Source organism: Hipposideros armiger, unplaced genomic scaffold (assembly GCF_001890085.2).
Source record: "Hipposideros armiger isolate ML-2016 unplaced genomic scaffold, ASM189008v1 scaffold_214, whole genome shotgun sequence".
NCBI classification, from domain to species: Eukaryota; Metazoa; Chordata; class Mammalia; order Chiroptera; family Hipposideridae; genus Hipposideros; species Hipposideros armiger.
Window position 1 is genome coordinate 1,238,061 of NW_017731564.1, and position 10,379 is coordinate 1,248,439.

The window sequence follows — 10,379 nt, forward strand, 5'->3', positions numbered from 1 at the left end:
GATCCAATCAAGTATGAATTTGTTTTTAGTTATGGGCTTTAAACTTGCTGTTTAAATTCAGCTGCTCAGCAGACAGCTCAGAGTGCAGGCCCGGAGCTCAACGGGCAGTCTACATTAGAGAATAATGAGGTTCCATGAGCCAGAGGAGAAAAGAGATGAGAAGCCATGGAATGAAGTACCAGTGAATCAAGGGAAGGAAGCCAGTGACTCAGGGTCCAATACCACGAGCCAGATGAAGGGGCGAAGTCCTGAAGAGAAACCCACTGACTTGGCAAGCCATAGCCTGTGGAGGGCAGTTTTGGCAACAGAGCGAGTCAGATTACAAGGTGGTAAGTACAGTGAGGTATGAAGAACTGGAGCTGCAAGGATAGTCCTCACTCCAGAAGTTTCCAGCTGAAAGGAAGAAAAGAGATGAGACGGACCAGGAGTTCCCATTTTGTCCATCACCTTGAGCCTCTTTCATTGTTCTCTCCATTCGCCAGCACCACAACGCTCAAGGCAATGTTTTGCAAGTTATTGTTTATCAAATGGCATTTTATGAGAATGAGGCTTGTAATTTTTCTTACTCTAGGCTAGTTGCCTAGTTAGAGCATCTCATCATCACAGATGAGCGCTCCCTTGAAGGGAAGAGCTGGAGGACAGGGGAGTGAGCCTGACCAAAAGAGTGGGGGCATTTTTTTTTCTCTCAGACACAGAGAAAGAAGAGACAAAGTAATGTTGAGGTGGTGGGGCCACTTTTAGAGACAAATGGAAGCTGGAAGTGGGGGTTAAAAAGAAGTTGAGGGAACGCTTGTCAGAGGGCCTCAAGCTAACTCATGTGCTGAGAGCGGGGAAGGGAAGAGGACATTGGAGATTTGGATGACATGGAAAAGAACTGGAACAGCGGCTGTGTGGACTGTAAGAGAGCAGAAGTTAGATTAGCAAGGTCGCCTGTTTCAATTCCACAGATGTTCATTGAGCACTGATTATACTCCAGGACTCTGACAGACACTAGGTTACAAGTGTCATGCCAGATTTCCCCTCATTTCTAACAAGAAATAATACCCTCCCAGCTTGGTTCCCATGACAACACACTGTGTTGCTTTTTCTTCCTGCTTCTCTATCCTCAGTCCCCTTTGAGGGTCCATTTTCTCCTGTGGGTCCCTTAAAATTTAAGGCTGAAAAGCTGGTTGGATCCTGGATTCCCCTCCTAAGCCGCCTTCTTTTCTCACTTAGCACATTCTCTTTGGGTGATCACATCCACTCCCACCTCTTCAAGTAGAAGCTTTCTGTTAACTCCCAAACCTCTACCGTCAGCTCGCTCTTGCCAGACTCATAGAATGAAGGGAAACAAATGGATATTTAAAATAAAAACAAGTGGCTGCCATTTCTGTTCTGGGGGTATCATTCCTATCGGGGTGAAATAACTCTTATACCCTCCTTCTCCATACAAATATAGTGACGGTGGGGGAGGGTACATGGAGGGTGGAGAAGAATCCAGAAGAGATATACCACTGTTAGCAGAGCACTTTATGAATCTTTGGATATGCAAAGATGGCCTTGAAGAAAGGAACCACAAACAAATTTGGCATAATACAATGAGAGGTTTTGCTTTTGTTTGTGTGTTTCTGTTGCTAGGAGGCACTGAAGAGGGAAAGTAGAGAGGACAAAGCAATTAAGGATGAGGCTGAAGTCCAAGTTGGCAGGTTGGCCAAGGGCTTCTGAAGAACAAGATGGCAGTTATTCATCTTTCTGTTGTATCGCACTGCAGCCACCCAAGCCCCTTTCGTCTCCACAAATCATGAGTCAATCCTGCTGCATACGCATGGCCTTGGGTGGTAGGGTTTGGGGTTTGGGTCTCGTTAACATCAAGGAAAAGAAGCTGAGGTTAACAGCTGGGAAAAGGTGGCACAGAACCAGGACAGGGAGATGATCCACCAGGTGAATGAATTCAGCAGAGCCCAGAACTGAGGTCTACAGGCGATGAGGAAAAGTACTCATCACCCCCTCAAGACTCTGGAGACAGACTTCAGGAAGCAGGAAGAGCTCCCACTGCACACGGGATGGGGCTGAATCATTCCCACTGAAATGTCAAAGGACAGTGTATCTCAGCAAACTCTGCTTAGACACAAATCCAACTGACTACAGAGCATGCTCACTTAGAGGCTGCCCATGGGACATCAGCGGCAGCATGACCACAGCTGCCCTCATGCTCTCGTCGCCCCCACCCCAACACACACCCACAGTGCTCCACTGTAGTTTACTATATTTCAGTCCATGGCAGGTACCACCATTTACCCAGTTGCCCATATCCCTCTTGCTCATCCCTCTGGCCCCACATCCCATCCATCACTAAGGCTTATTGGTTTTGCTTCCTATATACCTACCAAATTCTGCCTCCCTTCCCTTGCTCCCAGTGTCTCCAGCCATTGAAATCATGGCTTCCATTCTCACCCTCCCACAGCCCCTTCTCCACGCAGCAGCCAAAGTGATCATTGCAAAACACAACCCTATCATGATACTTCCCTCCATAAAACCTTCCAATGGCCACTCACTGTCCTTGGGATAAAATCAATGCCAACCACCTTAGGTTCTTTGTAATCTGGTTCGATTGGCCTCTCCACCTTCATCATGGTTCCCTGTTTCTTTTGGACTCCATAACTGCAGTCACACAGAATTGCTTTCAGTTCCAGGGCTGCTTCACTTTCCCCCTCTCACCTCTTGACTTTTACACATGCTGTCTCCTCTTTCTGGAGCACTCCTCCCACTCAGTCCACCCCTTCACCAGGCTAACTCCAAATCAACTTGCAGGTTTCAACCTAGATGTCACCTCTTCCAGGAAGGCTTCCCTGATCATCCCCTCCAACTAGTCTGGGTTATGGGGCTGTCCTATATGTTTTCTTAGCAACCAGTGCTTCCCCTATCATATCCCTTACCGCTCTCTAATTTACTTCTGTGTTTCTTTGCCTGTCTCTCCCCCACAAGCTTGTAAGCTCCATGAGGGCCGGGACCACGTCTGTCCACATGGTTGCCAGCTATATCCCTACCTTCTAGCACCATGCCTGGCATATAAAAGCCAATAAAGCAATACTTACTAAATGAATAAATAGTATGCATGAAACATTTTGCAGTTTACAAACCTTATCTCATTTCAACTTTGCCACCCTGTGAGAAAGATATTATCACCTTGAAGCAAAGCTCCCTGAGATTTTTACACTGAAGTTGGACACAGGTACATTTTTTTTTATTCAGGAAATACTTGTCAGAACACAGGCTCAGATTATAGCCATATGGGATGAATGAATTACGGGAGCAAGCCCTCTGTTCACTTGCCAAGTTCACGGTCCATAGGCGCAGGATCCTTTCAAGCACGTGTTGACTGGAGATGTACGTTAGTTATATGTTGTAATCCATGGAGGCTCCTTTTGTTCCTTGTAACACCTCATTTGTCGAACTGGTAGGAAATGAGCTATTTCACATATGTGAGTGATTCACGTAGCTTTCAGGTGAAGTTTTATGTAATTTAAGTAATAATTATCTGAAATTAACAAGTCAGATTTTTAGACAATTTTAGAGGAAATCTGACTCATATAAATCTTTCAAAAATAGTGTAACGATAACTACTGAAGTGTCCCAAAGGGAAGGTTAATCCGCAAGATGTCCTTTAATGAATATAGGACACTGCTGTGCATAAGAGAATATTGTTGCATTCATAAATGCTATGCTCTAGTCCCCCCAAACGCTTAATACTCTTAAGTGGATTAAACACGCCTCGCCTCTTATGATCTGATTTATATGGTGAATGTGCCAAGTAAAACCTTTTTCCACAGAGAGATCAGATTGTAAATTTCAGTTGAACTTGGATAAAATTATCATACATTCCAAAGTAGTGGGGCCCGAATTAACGAGATTTTGCTTCAAGCTCGTCTCATGAAAGGGGCAGCCAATCTTCGGTAAACATTTTAAATGTTAACACAAACGTTCTCAAATCATACTGTTTAACACAGTAGTCACTGACACATGTGGCAGAGCTCTTGAAACAGAGTGTGTGAACAGTATGAATAAGGAATTGAATTTTTAATTTTATATCATTGGAAGTCATTTAAATGCAAAAACTCAAGCAGTCTAATTTTATATTTGTACAATGTTAAAGTGAAAAAAATGGATATTCTGGGTTAGATAAAATATTAAAATTATTAACATTGTTTTTAACCTATGTAGTTTTACTTTTTTAATGTGACCACTAGAAAATTTTAAAATCTGTTATGTGATTTCCATTATATTTCTGGTGGACTTCCCTGTCCTAAAACATGCTCCACTGTTCAACTCAGCTAGGAAAAAGAATGTACCATTGACAGAAAATGGTACTTGCAATTTTGAAATCTGTGATTTATCCCCAATGGTAAGCTAAGCCCTTTGGACTGGACGGTTTCTGAACACCTAGAAAATGTTCAATGTCTTCCCAAACCACGGCAACACTGCTCTAAAGCAAGTTCTGGGGCAGAGTAACTAGACACTCACCTAATTATGCTACCACATTACTTATCCAGAGTTCTCTTTAAAAAAAAAAAAAACAGAAGTTGTTTCATTTGTGTAGTTGTTGCTTTTGCTTTGCCTTTTATTTGTTGGTGTGTATGTCTGTCAATGAAACCTGACCTTTGATGCATGAGACGATGTGAAGGGATACTGGACCGGGTGAAATGGAAGCAGACTGTGATCACTGGCCTCCCTCTGCCACAACCCATGACCCTGACACTGCCACCATCCCCTTACACATACACATACACATACACACACACACACCCCTTGGTCGCCTCTGGCATCTCTGCAGAATCCTGGGGCCCTGCAATAATAAATCGTGTGAACAGCACTATTCTAGAACATAGCCTGGAATTGGGAGGCAAACAAAAGGAGCCCCCAAGCATTCAAATGAGAAGTGTTAACATTGAGGCGCTGCTGTTCCCATGCTTGCCTCCTATTGGTGCTCTCTGCGACTTTATTAAATGTGGTCATTTCCTCCACTTGCACACATGATTCTAACGTGCTCGAGTGTAGCTTCCCAATGCACCCTTGAAAGGCTGGGACTGGGGTGGGGTGTGTGGAATGCAGGCAGGACTGTGCCGCCAAAGAGCAGAGGAAAGGGGGAAGAAAGAGATTATTGCAACGGGTAGCTCTGAGTAATGAAAGCAAGATGGAGACAGAACTCTCAAAAGCAGGTGCCAGAATTCACATAGCATGACAGGCTGGGGCCACTGATACAGGAATGAGTTGTCCCGCACCTTTTAATGGTTCCTGAGGAGAGCTCCGTGTCCCTGATGCTCGTATTCAAACTTAAGCTTTAAAGAAAGGACCGGTATAGTTTATTCTGTTCAATGTAGAAGGCACAGGACTATACAATTCATTTAAACAATATATCCATAAAACAGGCTAAAATAAACCAAGCTTTGGTACTTAAAGGGTAGCATCCAGCTACCTGAATCACTCACATATGTGAAATAGCTCATTTCCTACCAAAGTTTGACAAATGAGGTGTTACAAGGAACAAAAGGAGCCTCCATGGATTACAACATATAACTAACGTACATCTCCAGTCAACACGTGCTTGAAAGGATTCTGTGCCTATGGACCATGAACTTGGCAAGTGAACAGAGGGCTTGCTCCCGTAATTCATTCATCCCATACGGCTATAATCTGAGCCTGTGTTCTGACAAGTATTTCCTGAATCAAAGCAGTGGTCTGGGACCTGGTCTGGGACCAGATTGCTGCATCACTGTGGATGGTGTATACAAGAAGACACCTTTCAAGGCTAAAGGGGTGTAGGGGGGTGGGGGTGGGGGATGGGAGCAAACATGGAAGGCCAAAAGGGAGACCCATTGGGAATGGAAAAGAGCAGATAGGGGAAGTAGCAATAGCTTCTCTGCCAAGAAGAAATCATTGTAGGTCCCCGCCTTTAGCCAGGAGCCCACCAGACCACCACAGCTGTTGGTGTAGAAAGAATGTGTTCAAGAAACAAAATACCCTTCAGACAGCATTTATTATTCTTTCCTACTGGTAGTGTGCTGACCACGTAGGCACTATTATGTAACCTTTGATGTGACCCAGATTAGAAGTGACTGGTCAGAGACCTGGGCATTTCTCTTTCGCTAGAGTTAGAACTCCAAACCTCTCAGGTGGTGTAATATGAACAGGAGAGAATCCACTGGGTAGAAGGGCATTTGTACATAATGAACCCTGTCAACTGGTCTCCTTAATAAAGCTACTACTATTCGTTTGGATATAACCATCATAGCAGCTTAGGAAAAGTGCTATTACATGGCCGCAGTGTTTGCGATGACTTTCCTTGCATATTGATTTTCCTTGTCTATATTGAACATAGAGCTCAAGTATCTCATGTACCATGTTTAAGGAATACGTGCATGAGTCATGGTGAACCATTCCTTAGAGTAAAAGATCATCAGAGTAAGAAAAAGGAGGTTTGTTGTGCATCTTTGGGTAAACCAGTTCGCCAGTATCCTCTTCAATAGAACGAGGAGAGTCAACACAGTGACCTCTAAGTGTGTCCTGTTATGGTTCTAATGACATGGAGGACGTGATGCACAGAAACGCTTGTGACTAGCGCAACTTGTCAGAACTTGTGCCAGCATCGCAGGGACACACTCTGAGTCACTAACACCACCATTACTACACAGGGTTGGCTTAGGTTGTCTAGGACACAATGTCCTTTGTGACTGAAAACAGTAGTTTCTCTCTGGATGTCTAGATGTGGCTGGTAACACGCCAACTCTTAATGGACTGTCCAATTGTTCTGATGAATTTTATGAAAAGATTAACAATATCTTGTTTCATAATGCTTTCCACGTTCCCTTCCTTGGGAGCCCCGTTACCATATTTGGGGACAGTCTTACTTCCCTTGTGACTCACATCTCAACCATTAATTCAGACTGGGCAAGGACAAACTGCAGCAAGTATCTTTGTCTCCATCCTTGGCTCACTCTCACATGGTCACCAAGCACCATTCACATATGAAGATACCTCATTTGGCCATTCATACATTTCAACCTTTTACCCCCTTCCCGAACTGAGCAATTTCACTGTCTGATCCAAACCCACAACTGACAGTTAATGAAATGCTATTCTCTAGGCTTTTACGTGATCCAATTTACATGCACTCTGATTTCCAACTGAAAGTTTACTTTAATGACAGTAATCTGGGGAACTCCTTCCTTTGTCTCCCCCTAAAAGTTGATCAGCACCAGCAATTCCCCAGACACTTGGTGGTGCTCAAGAAAAATTGAATCCATGCGACCAAAATTCATCTGAGAGCGCTGAGTGTCCTATGGACTGGTACCCTGTTCTCACAAAGGTTTTCAATGCTCATTTATATTCAAATATCCCACAAACAGTGGGTATGGGTAATATAGTTGGCATTAACCAAATAATCAGTGAGAATCTCATGCTGGATGAATAAGATCCCAGGAGGGGGTTAATTATTTGAGGAACTGCCTTGAACTCTTTCATTCTGCTAAGTTTCCATTTCATAATTATTGATGTTAAATGAACTAGTAATTGTTAATACATGTGTTTATAGGCTTCACAATTTACAAAATCTATCCCCATTTTAGAGAAGATGAAGTCAAGGTACAGAGAATTGGTGAAGTAATTTCCTTCCATGTGTTTTTAATACCTTTTGGACCTGGAGCAGTGCTCGCTGCTACTGTCAATCACTCCATAACTCAACAGCATGGAGTGGCATCAGCTTATCTTATTATAGATCCTTTTTTTAAAATCTCAAAATGAGGGGTGGCCAGTTAGCTCAGTTGGTTAGAGCGTGGTGCTAATAACACCAAGGTTGCCGGTTCAATCCCAGCATGGGCCACTGTGAGCTGCACCCTCCTTAAAAAAAAAAAAAGAAAACAAATCCCAAAACAACTCTCTGATAGAAGGAGAAGGGAAGGGATTTTCAGTTCCTCACCCCACCATAGTCAATTAAGAAATCCTATAGTAACAAAGCTCTCTATAATGTTATCAATATTAATACAATAACAAAAAAAGGCCAAATCATGTATTGTTATGAACTGTATGACTCAAAGGCAGTATGCCTACCATGCTATACCCAGAAGGACACTGTCACCCTCTTTCTTATGAAAGGCCGAGATGTCACTGCAGTTTAGGTGACGGGATACTGCCATTTACTCATTTCTAATTCCCCTTTTCCTGACATATTGCCCCACCCCTCTCTTGAACCGTTTCTTCTCTAATTCTACCAAAATCGTATTTATGGTTTCCAGTACATTACGTTTCAGTTTGGAATGAATTTTATTACAGTGTAACCCTCAAATCTACCTTTCCTAATGTCATCAAAGTGCATTTCTATGCCTTCCACGGGTTTTTCTGTCTTGTTTGTCAAAAACGTATGTTTATTATTATGGAAGAACACCGAAAATACAAAGAAACAAAAATAATCCCTAATCCTACCACCTCTGGCATTTCCACTGCTGACATTTGCAAAAGTTTCTGGGGATGATTTGAATCACTGTAAGGCTTTCTTGCAGTTAACAATGGTGGGGCGACTAGGTCAATGTACCGCACTCTATAAAAAAATGACAGTGAACCAATCATCTTTCCATCACTTGACAGCACTGAATTTGTCTCTGCCTCAGGACCTTTGCACGAGCTGTTCACTGGCCCTGAGTACTTCTCCTACACCTTTCCAGGGTGGCTCCATTCTTGTCATTTTAGATTTCTCCTCCTCCAGAGAAGCCTTCCCTTATCAAGTTCCACACACTAGAACTCAGTATTTTCAATCCGATTACCCAATGCTATTTGCAACTTAACACGTATCACCATCTGCTATTTTCTTCTTTATTTCTTTATTTCTTTATGATCTGTCTCCTTCACTAAGCTCCATGAAGACAGAAACTGTGTATGCCTTGCTCACCATTACAGTCTCCAACCTCTAGCATAGTGCCTGACACATGATAGGTGGTCAGTAATAATTTGAAAGAATAAATGAGCCACAAGAAGACACAGACTTGGGGTACCTCATATTGCCAGTGGCACAGGGGTGTCTGTGAATACTTATGAGTATTATCCATAAGAATGTGAGCAGTTCCCCTCTTTTACTTTAAATTAGTCATAACGTTGGAAGCACCTTGAATTCACTGACTACCATACAATACAGGCAACTTGAACAGGCACCGATGGTGAAGTTTGACTTCTGTGGTAGCAGCCCCATACTCAACTGAGGCTGTGTGAATAAGCATGTTTCTCATAAGTAGTTAACAATCTCTATACAATTTAATGAAGACCTACTATTGTGGTATGAAGTAAACATGGAACTCTACCCCTAAAAAGGTAACATAAGCCTAAATATTAGGAATCAAATCAATCCTGATCCCCAGTACAGCAGGTACTCAAACAAGTTCTCTTCCTTCAGAAAGCAGGATCTTTTGAGACATAAAGCGCACTTGTCTCAATCCAATCCAATTTGGGGGAAAGACAGAGCAATTTTACCCTTGAGGCCTATATTCAATTCGATTGCGATCATGTATAAAGTAATAAACATCAGAACTTTCTTTGAACGAAACAAAATTACCCCACTGAGGGTGGGCATTTCGGAGCCATGTCGAATCTAAGTTGTAGGGGCAAATGGCTAATATTGATTGATAGGCAATGATTGAAGGCATGAGCTTTGCTGTCAAAAGTCCTGGCTCAAGTCTCAGATTGACCACTTACTAGCTGACCTTGGGAAAGTGGCTTTAACCTCTTTAAATCTAGTTCACTCATCTGTAAAACAGGTAATAATAGTGCCTACCTCCCAAATGGGTCATAAAGATTAAATAACATATACAGCATTCTGGAAGCTACCTACTATTATACGTAGCCAACATTCAACAAAGAGTAGCTAGCATGACTCTACAGATAGAAAAAAATATATTTACTTAACTTCTTCAGCAAATGTCAATGCATATTAAGACCTACTTTGTATGAAACAGTTAGGAATCGTCTAAGACAGGACAAATCAACCATGGCGCTGTTTGTCAAGGAGTTCACAAAGGTACAGGGGATGAGATGTATACCCAATAAACTAGAATCCAAGGGAGACTGTGGCTGAATGCTCTAAGAAGTAAAATTGTATAGGTTAGGATTCTGCTGGTCTAAAGTGACAAAAACCCAACCCAACCCAGCCTGAGCACAGATTGGCTCTCAAACTCAAAGAATGAGCCTCAGTGTCTTGGACTGGAGACCTCATGCTGTTGAGTTGCCCAATCTCTCTCTCTCCCATTCCTGCCATCAATCACCCAGTTCGCTTGACTCCATTCTGTTCTAAAGTGAGTAGAGTTCCTCCTTGTTACAGGAATTATGGCTATAATTAACCCTCAATTCTAATCCTTCCAACT

At 42.7% G+C, this 10,379-nt stretch overlaps 1 non-coding gene across 1 annotated transcript; it reads left to right on the top strand.

Moving 5' to 3' along the window:
* Positions 1-7,781: 7,781 nt before the first annotated feature.
* TRNAI-AAU (transfer RNA isoleucine (anticodon AAU)) lies at positions 7,782-7,855 on the top strand. The gene has a single exon. It is a non-coding gene; the product is annotated as a tRNA-Ile (tRNA).
* Positions 7,856-10,379: the final 2,524 nt, after the last annotated feature.